General features: G+C 49.3%; 30 non-coding genes across 30 annotated transcripts; all 30 read left to right on the top strand.

The window, feature by feature from the left end:
- Positions 1-144: 144 nt before the first annotated feature.
- On the top strand, positions 145-216 carry trnag-ucc (transfer RNA glycine (anticodon UCC)). Its single transcript has one exon. It is a non-coding gene; the product is annotated as a tRNA-Gly (tRNA).
- A 572-nt stretch (positions 217-788) lies between these two features.
- On the top strand, positions 789-860 carry trnag-ucc (transfer RNA glycine (anticodon UCC)). Its single transcript has one exon. It is a non-coding gene; the product is annotated as a tRNA-Gly (tRNA).
- A 572-nt stretch (positions 861-1,432) lies between these two features.
- On the top strand, positions 1,433-1,504 carry trnag-ucc (transfer RNA glycine (anticodon UCC)). Its single transcript has one exon. It is a non-coding gene; the product is annotated as a tRNA-Gly (tRNA).
- Positions 1,505-1,631: 127 nt separating this feature from the next.
- trnal-uag (transfer RNA leucine (anticodon UAG)) lies at positions 1,632-1,713 on the top strand. The gene has a single exon. It is a non-coding gene; the product is annotated as a tRNA-Leu (tRNA).
- A 363-nt stretch (positions 1,714-2,076) lies between these two features.
- Positions 2,077-2,148, top strand: trnag-ucc (transfer RNA glycine (anticodon UCC)). Its single transcript has one exon. It is a non-coding gene; the product is annotated as a tRNA-Gly (tRNA).
- Positions 2,149-2,275: 127 nt separating this feature from the next.
- On the top strand, positions 2,276-2,357 carry trnal-uag (transfer RNA leucine (anticodon UAG)). Its single transcript has one exon. It is a non-coding gene; the product is annotated as a tRNA-Leu (tRNA).
- Positions 2,358-2,720: 363 nt separating this feature from the next.
- On the top strand, positions 2,721-2,792 carry trnag-ucc (transfer RNA glycine (anticodon UCC)). The gene has a single exon. It is a non-coding gene; the product is annotated as a tRNA-Gly (tRNA).
- Positions 2,793-2,919: 127 nt separating this feature from the next.
- trnal-uag (transfer RNA leucine (anticodon UAG)) lies at positions 2,920-3,001 on the top strand. The gene has a single exon. It is a non-coding gene; the product is annotated as a tRNA-Leu (tRNA).
- A 363-nt stretch (positions 3,002-3,364) lies between these two features.
- On the top strand, positions 3,365-3,436 carry trnag-ucc (transfer RNA glycine (anticodon UCC)). The gene has a single exon. It is a non-coding gene; the product is annotated as a tRNA-Gly (tRNA).
- Positions 3,437-3,563: 127 nt separating this feature from the next.
- Positions 3,564-3,645, top strand: trnal-uag (transfer RNA leucine (anticodon UAG)). The gene has a single exon. It is a non-coding gene; the product is annotated as a tRNA-Leu (tRNA).
- Positions 3,646-4,008: 363 nt separating this feature from the next.
- On the top strand, positions 4,009-4,080 carry trnag-ucc (transfer RNA glycine (anticodon UCC)). The gene has a single exon. It is a non-coding gene; the product is annotated as a tRNA-Gly (tRNA).
- A 127-nt stretch (positions 4,081-4,207) lies between these two features.
- trnal-uag (transfer RNA leucine (anticodon UAG)) lies at positions 4,208-4,289 on the top strand. The gene has a single exon. It is a non-coding gene; the product is annotated as a tRNA-Leu (tRNA).
- A 363-nt stretch (positions 4,290-4,652) lies between these two features.
- trnag-ucc (transfer RNA glycine (anticodon UCC)) lies at positions 4,653-4,724 on the top strand. The gene has a single exon. It is a non-coding gene; the product is annotated as a tRNA-Gly (tRNA).
- A 127-nt stretch (positions 4,725-4,851) lies between these two features.
- On the top strand, positions 4,852-4,933 carry trnal-uag (transfer RNA leucine (anticodon UAG)). Its single transcript has one exon. It is a non-coding gene; the product is annotated as a tRNA-Leu (tRNA).
- A 363-nt stretch (positions 4,934-5,296) lies between these two features.
- trnag-ucc (transfer RNA glycine (anticodon UCC)) lies at positions 5,297-5,368 on the top strand. Its single transcript has one exon. It is a non-coding gene; the product is annotated as a tRNA-Gly (tRNA).
- A 127-nt stretch (positions 5,369-5,495) lies between these two features.
- trnal-uag (transfer RNA leucine (anticodon UAG)) lies at positions 5,496-5,577 on the top strand. Its single transcript has one exon. It is a non-coding gene; the product is annotated as a tRNA-Leu (tRNA).
- A 795-nt stretch (positions 5,578-6,372) lies between these two features.
- On the top strand, positions 6,373-6,454 carry trnal-uag (transfer RNA leucine (anticodon UAG)). The gene has a single exon. It is a non-coding gene; the product is annotated as a tRNA-Leu (tRNA).
- A 363-nt stretch (positions 6,455-6,817) lies between these two features.
- On the top strand, positions 6,818-6,889 carry trnag-ucc (transfer RNA glycine (anticodon UCC)). The gene has a single exon. It is a non-coding gene; the product is annotated as a tRNA-Gly (tRNA).
- A 127-nt stretch (positions 6,890-7,016) lies between these two features.
- On the top strand, positions 7,017-7,098 carry trnal-uag (transfer RNA leucine (anticodon UAG)). Its single transcript has one exon. It is a non-coding gene; the product is annotated as a tRNA-Leu (tRNA).
- A 363-nt stretch (positions 7,099-7,461) lies between these two features.
- Positions 7,462-7,533, top strand: trnag-ucc (transfer RNA glycine (anticodon UCC)). The gene has a single exon. It is a non-coding gene; the product is annotated as a tRNA-Gly (tRNA).
- A 127-nt stretch (positions 7,534-7,660) lies between these two features.
- On the top strand, positions 7,661-7,742 carry trnal-uag (transfer RNA leucine (anticodon UAG)). Its single transcript has one exon. It is a non-coding gene; the product is annotated as a tRNA-Leu (tRNA).
- Positions 7,743-8,105: 363 nt separating this feature from the next.
- trnag-ucc (transfer RNA glycine (anticodon UCC)) lies at positions 8,106-8,177 on the top strand. The gene has a single exon. It is a non-coding gene; the product is annotated as a tRNA-Gly (tRNA).
- A 127-nt stretch (positions 8,178-8,304) lies between these two features.
- On the top strand, positions 8,305-8,386 carry trnal-uag (transfer RNA leucine (anticodon UAG)). Its single transcript has one exon. It is a non-coding gene; the product is annotated as a tRNA-Leu (tRNA).
- A 788-nt stretch (positions 8,387-9,174) lies between these two features.
- trnal-uag (transfer RNA leucine (anticodon UAG)) lies at positions 9,175-9,256 on the top strand. The gene has a single exon. It is a non-coding gene; the product is annotated as a tRNA-Leu (tRNA).
- A 788-nt stretch (positions 9,257-10,044) lies between these two features.
- Positions 10,045-10,126, top strand: trnal-uag (transfer RNA leucine (anticodon UAG)). Its single transcript has one exon. It is a non-coding gene; the product is annotated as a tRNA-Leu (tRNA).
- Positions 10,127-10,891: 765 nt separating this feature from the next.
- trnal-uag (transfer RNA leucine (anticodon UAG)) lies at positions 10,892-10,973 on the top strand. Its single transcript has one exon. It is a non-coding gene; the product is annotated as a tRNA-Leu (tRNA).
- A 788-nt stretch (positions 10,974-11,761) lies between these two features.
- On the top strand, positions 11,762-11,843 carry trnal-uag (transfer RNA leucine (anticodon UAG)). Its single transcript has one exon. It is a non-coding gene; the product is annotated as a tRNA-Leu (tRNA).
- Positions 11,844-12,624: 781 nt separating this feature from the next.
- trnal-uag (transfer RNA leucine (anticodon UAG)) lies at positions 12,625-12,706 on the top strand. The gene has a single exon. It is a non-coding gene; the product is annotated as a tRNA-Leu (tRNA).
- Positions 12,707-13,494: 788 nt separating this feature from the next.
- On the top strand, positions 13,495-13,576 carry trnal-uag (transfer RNA leucine (anticodon UAG)). Its single transcript has one exon. It is a non-coding gene; the product is annotated as a tRNA-Leu (tRNA).
- Positions 13,577-14,364: 788 nt separating this feature from the next.
- Positions 14,365-14,446, top strand: trnal-uag (transfer RNA leucine (anticodon UAG)). Its single transcript has one exon. It is a non-coding gene; the product is annotated as a tRNA-Leu (tRNA).
- Positions 14,447-14,664: the final 218 nt, after the last annotated feature.

Here is a 14,664-nt window from a genome sequence, read left to right as displayed (position 1 = left end):
GCGTCACGATTAGGCCACGTGTTTCAAACTCCGCAGAAGTATAAACCAGGCTTAGGGCAATTTCTTACTAGTTGGACGTCAGTAGGTGGTGTGGAAAGGTGAACCGTCCCTCGAAATGCTGTGTGATCATACAGTCTGTTGGGGGCATTGGTGGTATAGTGGCAAGCATAGCTGCCTTCCAAGCAGTTGACCCGGGTTCGATTCCCGGCCAATGCAGAACCTTGAGAGAGATGTGTTTTATCTTGTGACGTTCAACCGCTTCCAGGCATTAAGAATGTCACGTGAGCTCCTGGACGATCGATCAGCTTCGGGAAGAGCCAGGGGGGCCAAGACCTAACAACGTGGTAGCGTGGCCGAGCGATCCAAGGCGCTGGATTTAGGCTCCAGTCTCTCCGGAGGCGTGGGTTCAAATCCCACCACTGCCACGTTTGTAGGGTGCTAATGCCGTCCCATTGCTTTGAAGTCAGTAAGTGGGTTTGAAAAAGTGAACTGTGTCTCGACATGTGCGATTGTATATGATTTTTTGGGGCATCGTAGTTATAGTGGCAACTACAGTGGCAACTTTTTTCCATAAAGTTGACAGGGTTCAATCCCCAGCCAGTACAGTCCCTGGAGAGGCATCTCGTCTCTTGTGACGGTCGATAGCGTCACGATTACGCCACGTGTTTCAAGCTCCGCAGAAGTATAAACCAGGCTTAGGGCAATTTCTTAATAGTTGGACGTCAGTAGGTGGTGTGGAAAGGTGAACCGTCCCTCGAAATGCTGTGTGATCATACAGTCTGTTGGGGGCATTGGTGGTATAGTGGCAAGCATAGCTGCCTTCCAAGCAGTTGACCCGGGTTCGATTCCCGGCCAATGCAGAACCTTGAGAGAGATGTGTTTTATCTTGTGACGTTCAACCGCTTCCAGGCATTAAGAATGTCACGTGAGCTCCTGGACGATCGATCAGCTTCGGGAAGAGCCAGGGGGGCCAAGACCTAACAACGTGGTAGCGTGGCCGAGCGATCCAAGGCGCTGGATTTAGGCTCCAGTCTCTCCGGAGGCGTGGGTTCAAATCCCACCACTGCCACGTTTGTAGGGTGCTAATGCCGTCCCATTGCTTTGAAGTCAGTAAGTGGGTTTGAAAAAGTGAACTGTGTCTCGACATGTGCGATTGTATATGATTTTTTGGGGCATCGTAGTTATAGTGGCAACTACAGTGGCAACTTTTTTCCATAAAGTTGACAGGGTTCAATCCCCAGCCAGTACAGTCCCTGGAGAGGCATCTCGTCTCTTGTGACGGTCGATAGCGTCACGATTACGCCACGTGTTTCAAGCTCCGCAGAAGTATAAACCAGGCTTAGGGCAATTTCTTAATAGTTGGACGTCAGTAGGAGGTGTGGAAAGGTGAACCGTCCCTCGAAATGCTGTGCGATCATGGAGTCTGTTGTGGGCATTGGTGGTATAGTGGCAAGCATAGCTGCCTTCCAAGCAGTTGACCCGGGTTCGATTCCCGGCCAATGCAGAACCTTGAGAGAGATGTGTTTTATCTTGTGACGTTCAAGCGCTTCCAGGCATTAAGAATGTCACGTGAGCTCCTGGACGATCGATCAGCTTCGGGAAGAGCCCGGGGGGCCAAGACCTAACAACGTGGTAGCGTGGCCGAGCGGTCCAAGGCGCTGGATTTAGGCTCCAGTCTCTCCGGAGGCGTGGGTTCAAATCCCACCGCTGCCACGTTTGTAGGGTGCTAATGCCGTCCCATTGCTTTGAAGTCAGTAAGTGGGTTTGAAAAAGTGAACTGTGGCTCGACATGTGCGATTGTATATGATTTTTTGGGGCATCGTAGTTATAGTGGCAACTACAGTGGCAACTTTTTTCCTTGAAGTTGACGGGGTTCAATCCCCAGCCAGTACAGTCCCTGGAGAGGCATCTCGTCTCTTGTGACGGTCGATAGCGTCACGATTAGGCCACGTGTTTCAAACTCCGCAGAAGTATAAACCAGGCTTAGGGCAATTACTTACTAGTTGGACGTCAGTAGGTGGTGTGGAAAGGTGAACCGTCCCTCGAAATGCTATGCGATCATGGAGTCTGTTGTGGGCATTGGTGGTATAGTGGCAAGAATAGCTGCCTTCCAAGCAGTTGACCTGGGTTCGATTCCCGGCCAATGCAGAACCTTGAGAGAGATGTGTTTTATCTTGTGACGTTCAACCGCTTCCAGGCATTAAGAATGTCACGTGAGCTCCTGGACGATCGATCAGCTTCGGGAAGAGCCCGGGGGGCCAAGACCTGACAACGTGGTAGCGTGGCCAAGCGGTCCAAGGCGCTGGATTTAGGCTCCAGTCACTCCGGAGGCGTGGGTTCAAATCCCACCGCTGCCACTTTTGTAGGGTGCTAATGCCGTCCCATTGCTTTGAAGTCAGTAAGTGGGTTTGAAAAAGTGAACTGTGGCTCGACATGTGCGATTGTATATGATTTTTTGGGGCATCGTAGTTATAGTGGCAACTACAGTGGCAACTTTTTTCCTTGAAGTTGACGGGGTTCAATCCCCAGCCAGTACAGACCGTGGAGAGGCATCTCGTCTCTTGTGACGTTCGATAGCGTCACGATTAGGCCACGTGTTTCAAACTCCGCAGAAGTATAAACCAGGCTTAGGGCAATTTCTTACTAGTTGGACGTCAGTAGGTGGTGTGGAAAGGTGAACCGTCCCTCGAAATGCTGTGCGATCATAGAGTCTGTTGGGGGCATTGGTGGTATAGTGGCAAGCATAGCTGCCTTCCAAGCAGTTGACCCCTGTTCGATTCCGGGCCAATGCAGGACCTTGAGAGAGATGTGTTTTATCTTGTGACGTTCAACCGCTTCCAGGCATTAAGAATGTCACGTGAGCTCCTGGACGATCGATCAGCTTCGCGAAGAGCCCGGGGGGCCAAGACCTAACAACGTGGTAGCGTGGCCGAGCGGTCCAAGGCGCTGGATTTAGGCTCCAGTCTCTCCGGAGGCGTGGGTTCAAATCCCACCGCTGCCACGTTTGTAGGGTGCTAATGCCGTCCCATTGCTTTGAAGTCAGTAAGTGGGTTTGTAAAAGTGAACTGTGGCTCGACATGTGCGATTGTATATGATTTTTTGGGGCATCGTAGTTATAGTGGCAACTACAGTGGCAACTTTTTTCCATAAAGTTGACAGGGTTCAATCCCCAGCCAGTACAGTCCCTGGAGAGGCTTCTCGTCTCTTGTGACGGTCGATAGCGTCATGATTAGGCCACGTGTTTCAAACTCCGCAGAAGTATAAACCAGGCTTAGGGCAATTTCTTACTAGTTGGACGTCAGTAGGTGGTGTGGAAAGGTGAACCGTCCCTCGAAATGCTGTGCGATCATAGCGTCTGTTGGGGGCATTGGTGGTATAGTGGCAAGCATAGCTGCCTTCCAAGCAGTTGACCCCTGTTCGATTCCGGGCCAATGCAGGACCTTGAGAGAGATGTGTTTTATCTTGTGACGTTCAACCGCTTCCAGGCATTAAGAATGTCACGTGAGCTCCTGGACGATCGATCAGCTTCGCGAAGAGCCCGGGGTGCCAAGACCTAACAACGTGGTAGCGTGGCCGAGCGGTCCAAGGCGCTGGATTTAGGCTCCAGTCTCTCCGGAGGCGTGGGTTCAAATCCCACCGCTGCCACGTTTGTAGGGTGCTAATGCCGTCCCATTGCTTTGAAGTCAGTAAGTGGGTTTGTAAAAGTGAACTGTGGCTCGACATGTGCGATTGTATATGATTTTTTGGGGCATCGTAGTTATAGTGGCAACTACAGTGGCAACTTTTTTCCATAAAGTTGACAGGGTTCAATCCCCAGCCAGTACAGTCCCTGGAGAGGCTTCTCGTCTCTTGTGACGGTCGATAGCGTCATGATTAGGCCACGTGTTTCAAACTCCGCAGAAGTATAAACCAGGCTTAGGGCAATTTCTTACTAGTTGGACGTCAGTAGGTGGTGTGGAAAGGTGAACCGTCCCTCGAAATGCTGTGCGATCATAGCGTCTGTTGGGGGCATTGGTGGTATAGTGGCAAGCATAGCTGCCTTCCAAGCAGTTGACCCGGGTTCGATTCCCGGCCAATGCAGAACCTTGAGAGAGATGTGTTTTATCTTGTGACGTTCAACCGCTTCCAGGCATTAAGAATGTCACGTGAGCTCCTGGACGATTCATCAGCTTCGGGAAGAGCCCGGGGGGCCAAGACCTAACAACGTGGTAGCGTGGTCGAGCGGTCCAAGGCGCTGGATTTAGGCTCCAGTCTCTCCGGAGGCGTGGGTTCAAATCCCACCGCTGCCACGTTTGTAGGGTGCTAATGCCGTCCCATTGCTTTGAAGTCAGTAAGTGGGTTTGAAAAAGTGAACTGTGGCTTGACATGTGCGATTGTATATGATTTTTTGGGGCATCGTAGTTATAGTGGCAACTACAATGGCAACTTTTTTCCATAAAGTTGACAGGGTTCAATCCCCAGCCAGTACAGTCCCTGGAGAGGCATCTCGTCTCTTGTGACGGTCGATAGCGTCACGATTAGGCCACGTGTTTCAAACTCCGCAGAAGTATAAACCAGGCTTAGGGCAATTACTTACTAGTTGGACGTCAGTAGGTGGTGTGGAAAGGTGAACCGTCCCTCGAAATGCTGTGCGATCATGGAGTCTGTTGTGGGCATTGGTGGTATAGTGGCAAGAATAGCTGCCTTCCAAGCAGTTGACCCGGGTTCGATTCCCGGCCAATGCAGAACCTTGAGAGAGATGTGTTTTATCTTGTGACGTTCAACCGCTTCCAGGCATTAAGAATGTCACGTGAGCTCCTGGACGATCGATCAGCTTCGGGAAGAGCCCGGGGGGCCAAGACCTAACAACGTGGTAGCGTGGTCGAGCGGTCCAAGGCGCTGGATTTAGGCTCCAGTCTCTCCGGAGGCGTGGGTTCAAATCCCACCGCTGCCACGTTTGTAGGGTGCTAATGCCGTCCCATTGCTTTGAAGTCAGTAAGTGGGTTTGAAAAAGTGAACTGTGGCTTGACATGTGCGATTGTATATGATTTTTTGGGGCATCGTAGTTATAGTGGCAACTACAATGGCAACTTTTTTCCATAAAGTTGACAGGGTTCAATCCCCAGCCAGTACAGTCCCTGGAGAGGCATCTCGTCTCTTGTGACGGTCGATAGCATCACGATTAGGCCACGTGTTTCAAACTCCGCAGAAGTATAAACCAGGCTTAGGGCAATTACTTACTAGTTGGACGTCAGTAGGTGGTGTGGAAAGGTGAACCGTCCCTCGAAATGCTGTGCGATCATGGAGTCTGTTGGGGGCATTGGTGGTATAGTGGCAAGCATAGCTGCCTTCCAAGCAGTTGACCCGGGTTCGATTCCCGGCCAATGCAGAACCTTGAGAGAGATGTGTTTTATCTTGTGACGTTCAACCGCTTCCAGGCATTAAGAATGTCCCGTGAGCTCCTGGACGATCGATCAGCTTCGGGAAGAGCCCGGGGGGCAAAGACCTAACAACGTGGTAGCGTGGCCGAGCGGTCCAAGGCGCTGGATTTAGGCTCCAGTCTCTCCGGAGGCGTGGGTTCAAATCCCACCGCTGCCACGTTTGTAGGGTGCTAATGCCGTCCCATTGCTTTGAAGTCAGTAAGTGGGTTTGAAAACGTGAACTGTGGCTCGACATGTGCGATTGTATATTATTTTTTGGGGCATCGTAGTTATAGTGGCAACTACAGTGGCAACTTTTTTCCTTGAAGTTGACGGGGTTCAATCCCCAGCCAGTACAGACCGTGGAGAGGCATCTCGTCTCTTGTGACGTTCGATAGCGTCACGATTAGGCCACGTGTTTCAAACTCCGCAGAAGTATAAACCAGGCTTAGGGCAATTTCTTACTAGTTGGACGTCAGTAGGTGGTGTGGAAAGGTGAACCGTCCCTCGAAATGCTGTGCGATCATGGAGTCTGTTGTAGGCATTGGTGGTATAGTGGCAAGCATAGCTGCCTTCCAAGCAGTTGACCAGGGCTCGATTCCTGGCCAATGCAGAACCTTGAGAGAGATTCAAATCAACTTTATTTCGCCATGTATACAGATACTAGGAATTTGATTTGGTATTCTCCATGCAGGCTATAGCATCACAAATAGAACAACAAGACAAAAAAGAAAAACAATACAAGGACAGATAGTACCAGTATGAGCAAAATAATAATTAAGAATGGAGGTAATTTTAAATAAAGCGCCGTAAAGTTCATGTGTAAGAGCTATTTAGGAGGGCTATTGTTAGATGTGTTTTATCTTGTGACGTTCAACCGCTTCCAGGCATTAAGAATGTCACGTGAGCTCCTGGACGATCGATCAGCTTCGGGAAGAGCCCGGGGGGCCAAGACCTAACAACGTGGTAACGTGGTAGTGTGGCCGAGCGGTCCAAGGCGCTGGATTTAGGCTCCAGTCTCTCCGGAGGCGTGGGTTCAAATCCCACCGCTGCCACGTTTGTAGGGTGCTAACGCCGTCCCATTGCTTTGAAGTCAGTAAGTGGGTTTGAAAAAGTGAACTGTGGCTCGACATGTGCGATTGTATATGATTTTTTGGGGCATCGTAGTTATAGTGGCAACTACAGTGGCAACTTTTTTCCTTGAAGTTGACGGGGTTCAATCCCCAGCCAGTACAGTCCCTGGAGAGGCATCTCGTCTCTTGTGACGGTCGATAGCGTCACGATTAGGCCACGTGTTTCAAACTCCGCAGAAGTATAAACCAGGCTTAGGGCAATTACTTACTAGTTGGACGTCAGTAGGTGGTGTGGAAAGGTGAACCGTCCCTCGAAATGCTGTGCGATCATGGAGTCTGTTGTGGGCATTGGTGGTATAGTGGCAAGAATAGCTGCCTTCCAAGCAGTTGACCCGGGTTCGATTCCCGGCCAATGCAGAACCTTGAGAGAGATGTGTTTTATCTTGTGACGTTCAACCGCTTCCAGGCATTAAGAATGTCACGTGAGCTCCTGGACGATCGATCAGCTTCGGGAAGAGCCCGGGGGGCCAAGACCTAACAACGTGGTAGCGTGGTCGAGCGGTCCAAGGCGCTGGATTTAGGCTCCAGTCTCTCCGGAGGCGTGGGTTCAAATCCCACCGCTGCCACGTTTGTAGGGTGCTAATGCCGTCCCATTGCTTTGAAGTCAGTAAGTGGGTTTGAAAAAGTGAACTGTGGCTTGACATGTGCGATTGTATATGATTTTTTGGGGCATCGTAGTTATAGTGGCAACTACAATGGCAACTTTTTTCCATAAAGTTGACAGGGTTCAATCCCCAGCCAGTACAGTCCCTGGAGAGGCATCTCGTCTCTTGTGACGGTCGATAGCGTCACGATTAGGCCACGTGTTTCAAACTCCGCAGAAGTATAAACCAGGCTTAGGGCAATTACTTACTAGTTGGACGTCAGTAGGTGGTGTGGAAAGGTGAACCGTCCCTCGAAATGCTGTGCGATCATGGAGTCTGTTGGGGGCATTGGTGGTATAGTGGCAAGCATAGCTGCCTTCCAAGCAGTTGACCCGGGTTCGATTCCCGGCCAATGCAGAACCTTGAGAGAGATGTGTTTTATCTTGTGACGTTCAACCGCTTCCAGGCATTAAGAATGTCACGTGAGCTCCTGGACGATCGATCAGCTTCGGGAAGAGCCCGGGGGGCCAAGACCTAACAACGTGGTAGCGTGGCCGAGCGGTCCAAGGCGCTGGATTTAGGCTCCAGTCTCTCCGGAGGCGTGGGTTCAAATCCCACCGCTGCCACGTTTGTAGGGTGCTAATGCCGTCCCATTGCTTTGAAGTCAGTAAGTGGGTTTGAAAAAGTGAACTGTGGCTCGACATGTGCGATTGTATATGATTTTTTGGGGCATCGTAGTTATAGTGGCAACTACAGTGGCAACTTTTTTTCATTAAGTTGACGGGGTTCAATCCCCAGCCAGTACAGACCGTGGAGAGGCATCTCGTCTCTTGTGACGGTCGATAGCGTCACGATTAGGCCACGTGTTTCAAGCTCCGCAGAATTATAAACCAGGCTTAGGGCAATTTCTTAATAGTTGGACGTCAGTAGGAGGTGTGGAAAGGTGAACCGTCCCTCGAAATGCTGTGCGATCATGGAGTCTGTTGTGGGCATTGGTGGTATAGTGGCAAGCATAGCTGCCTTCCAAGCAGTTGACCCGGGTTCCATTCCTGGCCAATGCAGAACCTTGAGAGAGATGTGTTTTATCTTGTGACGTTCAACCGCTTCCAGGCATTAAGAATGTCAAGTGAGCTCCTGGACGATCGATCAGCTTCGGGAAGAGCCCGGGGGGCCAAGACCTAACAACGTGGTAGCGTGGCCGAGCGGTCCAAGGCGCTGGATTTAGGCTCCAGTCTCTCCGGAGGCGTGGGTTCAAATCCCACCGCTGCCACTTTTGTAGGGTGCTAACGCCGTCCCATTGCTTTGAAGTCAGTAAGTGGGTTTGAAAAAGTGAACTGTGGCTCGACATGTGCGATTGTATATGATTTTTTGGGGGCATCGTAGTTATAGTGGCAACTACAGTGGCAACTTTTTTCCTTGAAGTTGACGGGGTTCAATCCCCAGCCAGTACAGACCGTGGAGAGGCATCTCGTCTCTTGTGACGGTCGATAGCATCACGATTAGGCCACGTGTTTCAAACTCCGCAGAAGTATAAAACAGGCTTAGGGCAATTTCTTACTAGTTGGACGTCAGTAGGTGGTGTGGAAAGGTGAACCGTCCCTCGAAATGCTGTGCGATCATGGAGTCTGTTGGGGGCATTGGTGGTATAGTGGCAAGCATAGCTGCCTTCCAAGCAGTTGACCAGGGCTCGATTCCTGGCCAATGCAGAACCTTGAGAGAGATTCAAATCAACTTTATTTCGCCATGTATACAGACACTAGGAATTTGATTTGGTATTCTCCATGCAGGCTATAGCATCACAAATAGAACAACAAGACAAAAAAGAAAAACAATACAAGGACAGATAGTACCAGTATGAGCAAAATAATAAATAAGAATGGAGGTAATGTTAAATAAAGCGCCGTAAAGTTCATGTGTAAGAGCTATTTAGGAGGGCTATTGTTAGATCTGTTTTATCTTGTGACGTTCAAGCGCTTCCAGGCATTAAGAATGTCACGTGAGCTCCTGGACGATCGATCAGCTTCGGGAAGAGCCCGGGGACCCAAGACCTGACAACGTGGTAGCGTGGCCGAGCTGTCCAAGGCGCTGGATTTAGGCTCCAGTCTCTCCGGAGGCGTGGGTTCAAATCCCACCGCTGCCACTTTTGTAGGGTGCTAACGCCGTCCCATTGCTTTGAAGTCAGTAAGTGGGTTTGAAAAAGTGAACTGTGGCTCGACATGTGCGATTGTATATGATTTTTGGGGGGCATCGTAGTTATAGTGGCAACTACAGTGGCAACTTTTTTCCTTGAAGTTGACGGGGTTCAATCCCCAGCCAGTACAGACCGTGGAGAGGCATCTCGTCTCTTGTGACGGTCGATAGCGTCACGATTAGGCCACGTGTTTCAAACTCCGCAGAAGTATAAACCAGGCTTAGGGCAATTTCTTACTAGTTGGACGTCAGTAGGTGGTGTGGAAAGGTGAACCGTCCCTCGAAATGCTGTGCGATCATGGAGTCTGTTGGGGGCATTGGTAGTATAGTGGCAAGCATAGCTGCCTTCCAAGCAGTTGACCAGGGCTCGATTCCTGGCCAATGCAGAACCTTGAGAGAGATTCAAATCAACTTTATTTCGCCATGTATACAGATACTAGGAATTTGATTTGGTATTCTCCATGCAGGCTATAGCATCACAAATAGAACAACAAGACAAAAAAGAAAAACAATACAAGGACAGATAGTACCAGTATGAGCAAAATAATAAATAAGAATGGAGGTAATGTTAAATAAAGCGCCGTAAAGTTCATGTGTAAGAGCTATTTAGGAGGGCTATTGTTAGATCTGTTTTATCTTGTGACGTTCAAGCGCTTCCAGGCAATAAGAATGTCACGTGAGCTCCTGGACGATCGATCAGCTTCGGGAAGAGCCCGGGGGGCCAAGACCTGTCAACGTGGTAGCGTGGCCGAGCGGTCCAAGGCGCTGGATTTAGGCTCCAGTCTCTCCGGAGGCGTGGGTTCAAATCCCACCGCTGCCACTTTTGTAGGGTGCTAACGCCGTCCCATTGCTTTGAAGTCAGTAAGTGGGTTTGAAAAAGTGAACTGTGGCTCGACATGTGCGATTGTATATGATTTTTGGGGGGCATCGTAGTTATAGTGGCAACTACAGTGGCAACTTTTTTCCTTGAAGTTGACGGGGTTCAATCCCCAGCCAGTACAGACCGTGGAGAGGCATCTCGTCTCTTGTGACGGTCGATAGCGTCACGATTAGGCCACGTGTTTCAAACTCCGCAGAAGTATAAACCAGGCTTAGGGCAATTTCTTACTAGTTGGACGTCAGTAGGTGGTGTGGAAAGGTGAACCGTCCCTCGAAATGCTGTGCGATCATGGAGTCTGTTGGGGGCATTGGTAGTATAGTGGCAAGCATAGCTGCCTTCCAAGCAGTTGACCAGGGCTCGATTCCTGGCCAATGCAGAACCTTGAGAGAGATTCAAATCAACTTTATTTCGCCATGTATACAGATACTATGCAGGCTATAGCATCACAAATAGAACAACAAGACAAAAAAGAAAAACAATACAAGGACAGATAGTACCAGTATGAGCAAAATAATAAATAAGAATGGAGGTAATGTTAAATAAAGCGCCGTAAAGTTCATGTGTAAGAGCTATTTAGGAGGGCTATTGTTAGATCTGTTTTATCTTGTGACGTTCAAGCGCTTCCAGGCAATAAGAATGTCACGTGAGCTCCTGGACGATCGATCAGCTTCGGGAAGAGCCCGGGGGGCCAAGACCTGTCAACGTGGTAGCGTGGCCGAGCGGTCCAAGGCGCTGGATTTAGGCTCCAGTCTCTCCGGAGGCGTGGGTTCAAATCCCACCGCTGCCACTTTTGTAGGGTGCTAACGCCGTCCCATTGCTTTGAAGTCAGTAAGTGGGTTTGAAAAAGTGAACTGTGGCTCGACATGTGCGATTGTATATGATTTTTTGGGGGCATCGTAGTTATAGTGGCAACTACAGTGGCAACTTTTTTCCTTGAAGTTGACGGGGTTCAACCCCCAGCCAGTACAGACCGTGGAGAGGCATCTCGTCTCTTGTGACGGTCGATAGCGTCACGATTAGGCCACGTGTTTCAAACTCCGCAGAAGTATAAACCAGGCTTAACGCAATTTCTTACTAGTTGGACGTCAGTAGGTGGTGTGGAAAGGTGAACCGTCCCTCGAAATGCTGTGCGATCATGGAGTCTGTTGGGGGCATTGGTAGTATAGTGGCAAGCATAGCTGCCTTCCAAGCAGTTGACCAGGGCTCGATTCCTGGCCAATGCAGAACCTTGAGAGAGATTCAAATCAACTTTATTTCGCCATGTATACAGACACTAGGAATTTGATTTGGTATTCTCCATGCAGGCTATAGCATCACAAATAGAACAACAAGACAAAAAAGAAAAACAATACAAGGACAGATAGTACCAGTATGAGCAAAATAATAAATAAGAATGGAGGTAATGTTAAATAAAGCGCCGTAAAGTTCATGTGTAAGAGCTATTTAGGAGGGCTATTGTTAGATCTGTTTTATCTTGTGACGTTCAAGCGCTTCCAGGCATTAAGAATGTCACGTGAGCTCCTGGACGATCGATCAGCTTCGGGAAGAGCCCGGGGACCCAAGACCTGACAACGTGGTAGCGTGGCCGAGCTGTCCAAGGCGCTGGATTTAGGCTCCAGTCTCTCCGGAGGCGTGGGTTCAAATCCCACCGCTGCCACTTTTGTAGGGTGCTAACGCCGTCCCATTGCTTTGAAGTCAGTAAGTGGGTTTGAAAAAGTGAACTGTGGCTCGACATGTGCGATTGTATATGATTTTTGGGGGGCATCGTAGTTATAGTGGCAACTACAGTGGCAACTTTTTTCCTTGAAGTTGACGGGGTTCAATCCCCAGCCAGTACAGACCGTGGAGAGGCATCTCGTCTCTTGTGACGGTCGATAGCGTCACGATTAGGCCACGTGTTTCAAACTCCGCAGAAGTATAAACCAGGCTTAGGGCAATTTCTTACTAGTTGGACGTCAGTAGGTGGTGTGGAAAGGTGAACCGTCCCTCGAAATGCTGTGCGATCATGGAGTCTGTTGGGGGCATTGGTAGTATAGTGGCAAGCATAGCTGCCTTCCAAGCAGTTGACCAGGGCTCGATTCCTGGCCAATGCAGAACCTTGAGAGAGATTCAAATCAACTTTATTTCGCCATGTATACAGATACTAGGAATTTGATTTGGTATTCTCCATGCAGGCTATAGCATCACAAATAGAACAACAAGACAAAAAAGAAAAACAATACAAGGACAGATAGTACCAGTATGAGCAAAATAAGAATGGAGGTAATGTTAAATAAAGCGCCGTAAAGTTCATGTGTAAGAGCTATTTAGGAGGGCTATTGTTAGATCTGTTTTATCTTGTGACGTTCAAGCGCTTCCAGGCATTAAGAATGTCACGTGAGCTCCTGGACGATCGATCAGCTTCGGGAAGAGCCCGGGGGGCCAAGACCTGACAACGTGGTAGCGTGGCCGAGCGGTCCAAGGTGCTGGATTTAGGCTCCAGTCTCTCCGGAGGCGTGGGTTCAAATCCCACCGCTGCCACTTTTGTAGGGTGCTAACGCCGTCCCATTGCTTTGAAGTCAGTAAGTGGGTTTGAAAAAGTGAACTGTGGCTCGACATGTGCGATTGTATATGATTTTTTGGGGGCATCGTAGTTATAGTGGCAACTACAGTGGCAACTTTTTTCCTTGAAGTTGACGGGGTTCAATCCCCAGCCAGTACAGACCGTGGAGAGGCATCTCGTCTCTTGTGACGGTCGATAGCGTCACGATTAGGCCACGTGTTTCAAACTCCGCAGAAGTATAAACCAGGCTTAGGGCAATTTCTTACTAGTTGGACGTCAGTAGGTGGTGTGGAAAGGTGAACCGTCCCTCGAAATGCTGTGCGATCATGGAGTCTGTTGGGGGCATTGGTAGTATAGTGGCAAGCATAGCTGCCTTCCAAGCAGTTGACCAGGGCTCGATTCCTGGCCAATGCAGAACCTTGAGAGAGATTCAAATCAACTTTATTTCGCCATGTATACAGACACTAGGAATTTGATTTGGTATTCTCCATGCAGGCTATAGCATCACAAATAGAACAACAAGACAAAAAAGAAAAACAATACAAGGACAGATAGTACCAGTATGAGCAAAATAATAAATAAGAATGGAGGTAATGTTAAATAAAGCGCCGTAAAGTTCATGTGTAAGAGCTATTTAGGAGGGCTATTGTTAGATCTGTTTTATCTTGTGACGTTCAAGCGCTTCCAGGCATTAAGAATGTCACGTGAGCTCCTGGACGATCGATCAGCTTCGGGAAGAGCCCGGGGACCCAAGACCTGACAACGTGGTAGCGTGGCCGAGCTGTCCAAGGCGCTGGATTTAGGCTCCAGTCTCTCCGGAGGCGTGGGTTCAAATCCCACCGCTGCCACTTTTGTAGGGTGCTAACGCCGTCCCATTGCTTTGAAGTCAGTAAGTGGGTTTGAAAAAGTGAACTGTGGCTCGACATGTGCGATTGTATATGATTTTTTGGGGGCATCGTAGTTATAGTGGCAACTACAGTGGCAACTTTTTTCCTTGAAGTTGACGGGGTTCAATCCCCAGCCAGTACAGACCGTGGAGAGGCATCTCGTCTCTTGTGACGGTCGATAGCGTCACGATTAGGCCACGTGTTTCAAACTCCGCAGAAGTATAAACCAGGCTTAGGGCAATTTCTTACTAGTTGGACGTCAGTAGGCGGTGTGGAAAGGTGAACCGTCCCTCGAAATGCTGTGCGATCATGGAGTCTGTTGGGGGCATTGGTGGTATAGTGGCAAGCATAGCTGCCTTCCAAGCAGTTGACCAGGGCTTGATTCCTGGCCAATGCAGAACCTTGAGAGAGATTCAAATCAACTTTATTTCGCCATGTATACAGACACTAGGAATTTGATTTGGTATTCTCCATGCAGGCTATAGCATCACAAATAGAACAACAAGACAAAAAAGAAAAACAATACAAGGACAGATAGTACCAGTATGAGCAAAATAATAAATAAGAATGGAGGTAATGTTAAATAAAGCGCCGTAAAGTTCATGTGTAAGAGCTATTTAGGAGGGCTATTGTTAGATCTGTTTTATCTTGTGACGTTCAAGCGCTTCCAGGCATTAAGAATGTCACGTGAGCTCCTGGACGATCGATCAGCTTCGGGAAGAGCCCGGGGGGCCAAGACCTGACAACGTGGTAGCGTGGCCGAGCGGTCCAAGGCGCTGGATTTAGGCTCCAGTCTCTCCAGAGGCGTGGGTTCAAATCCCACCGCTGCCACTTTTGTAGGGTGCTAACGCCGTCCCATTGCTTTGAAGTCAGTAAGTGGGTTTGAAAAAGTGAACTGTGGCTCGACATGTGCGATTGTATATGATTTTTTGGGGCATCGTAGTTATAGTGGCAACTACAGTGGCAACTTTTTTCCTTGAAGTTGACGGGGTTCAATCCCCAGCCAGTACAGACCGTGGAGAGGCATCTCGTCTCTTGTGACGGTCGAT

Source organism: Osmerus eperlanus, chromosome 22 (genome assembly GCF_963692335.1).
Source record: "Osmerus eperlanus chromosome 22, fOsmEpe2.1, whole genome shotgun sequence".
NCBI classification, from domain to species: Eukaryota; Metazoa; Chordata; class Actinopteri; order Osmeriformes; family Osmeridae; genus Osmerus; species Osmerus eperlanus.
The sequence above is the reverse complement of the archived record's forward strand: the minus strand, read 5'-3'. Positions and strand labels throughout refer to the sequence as shown.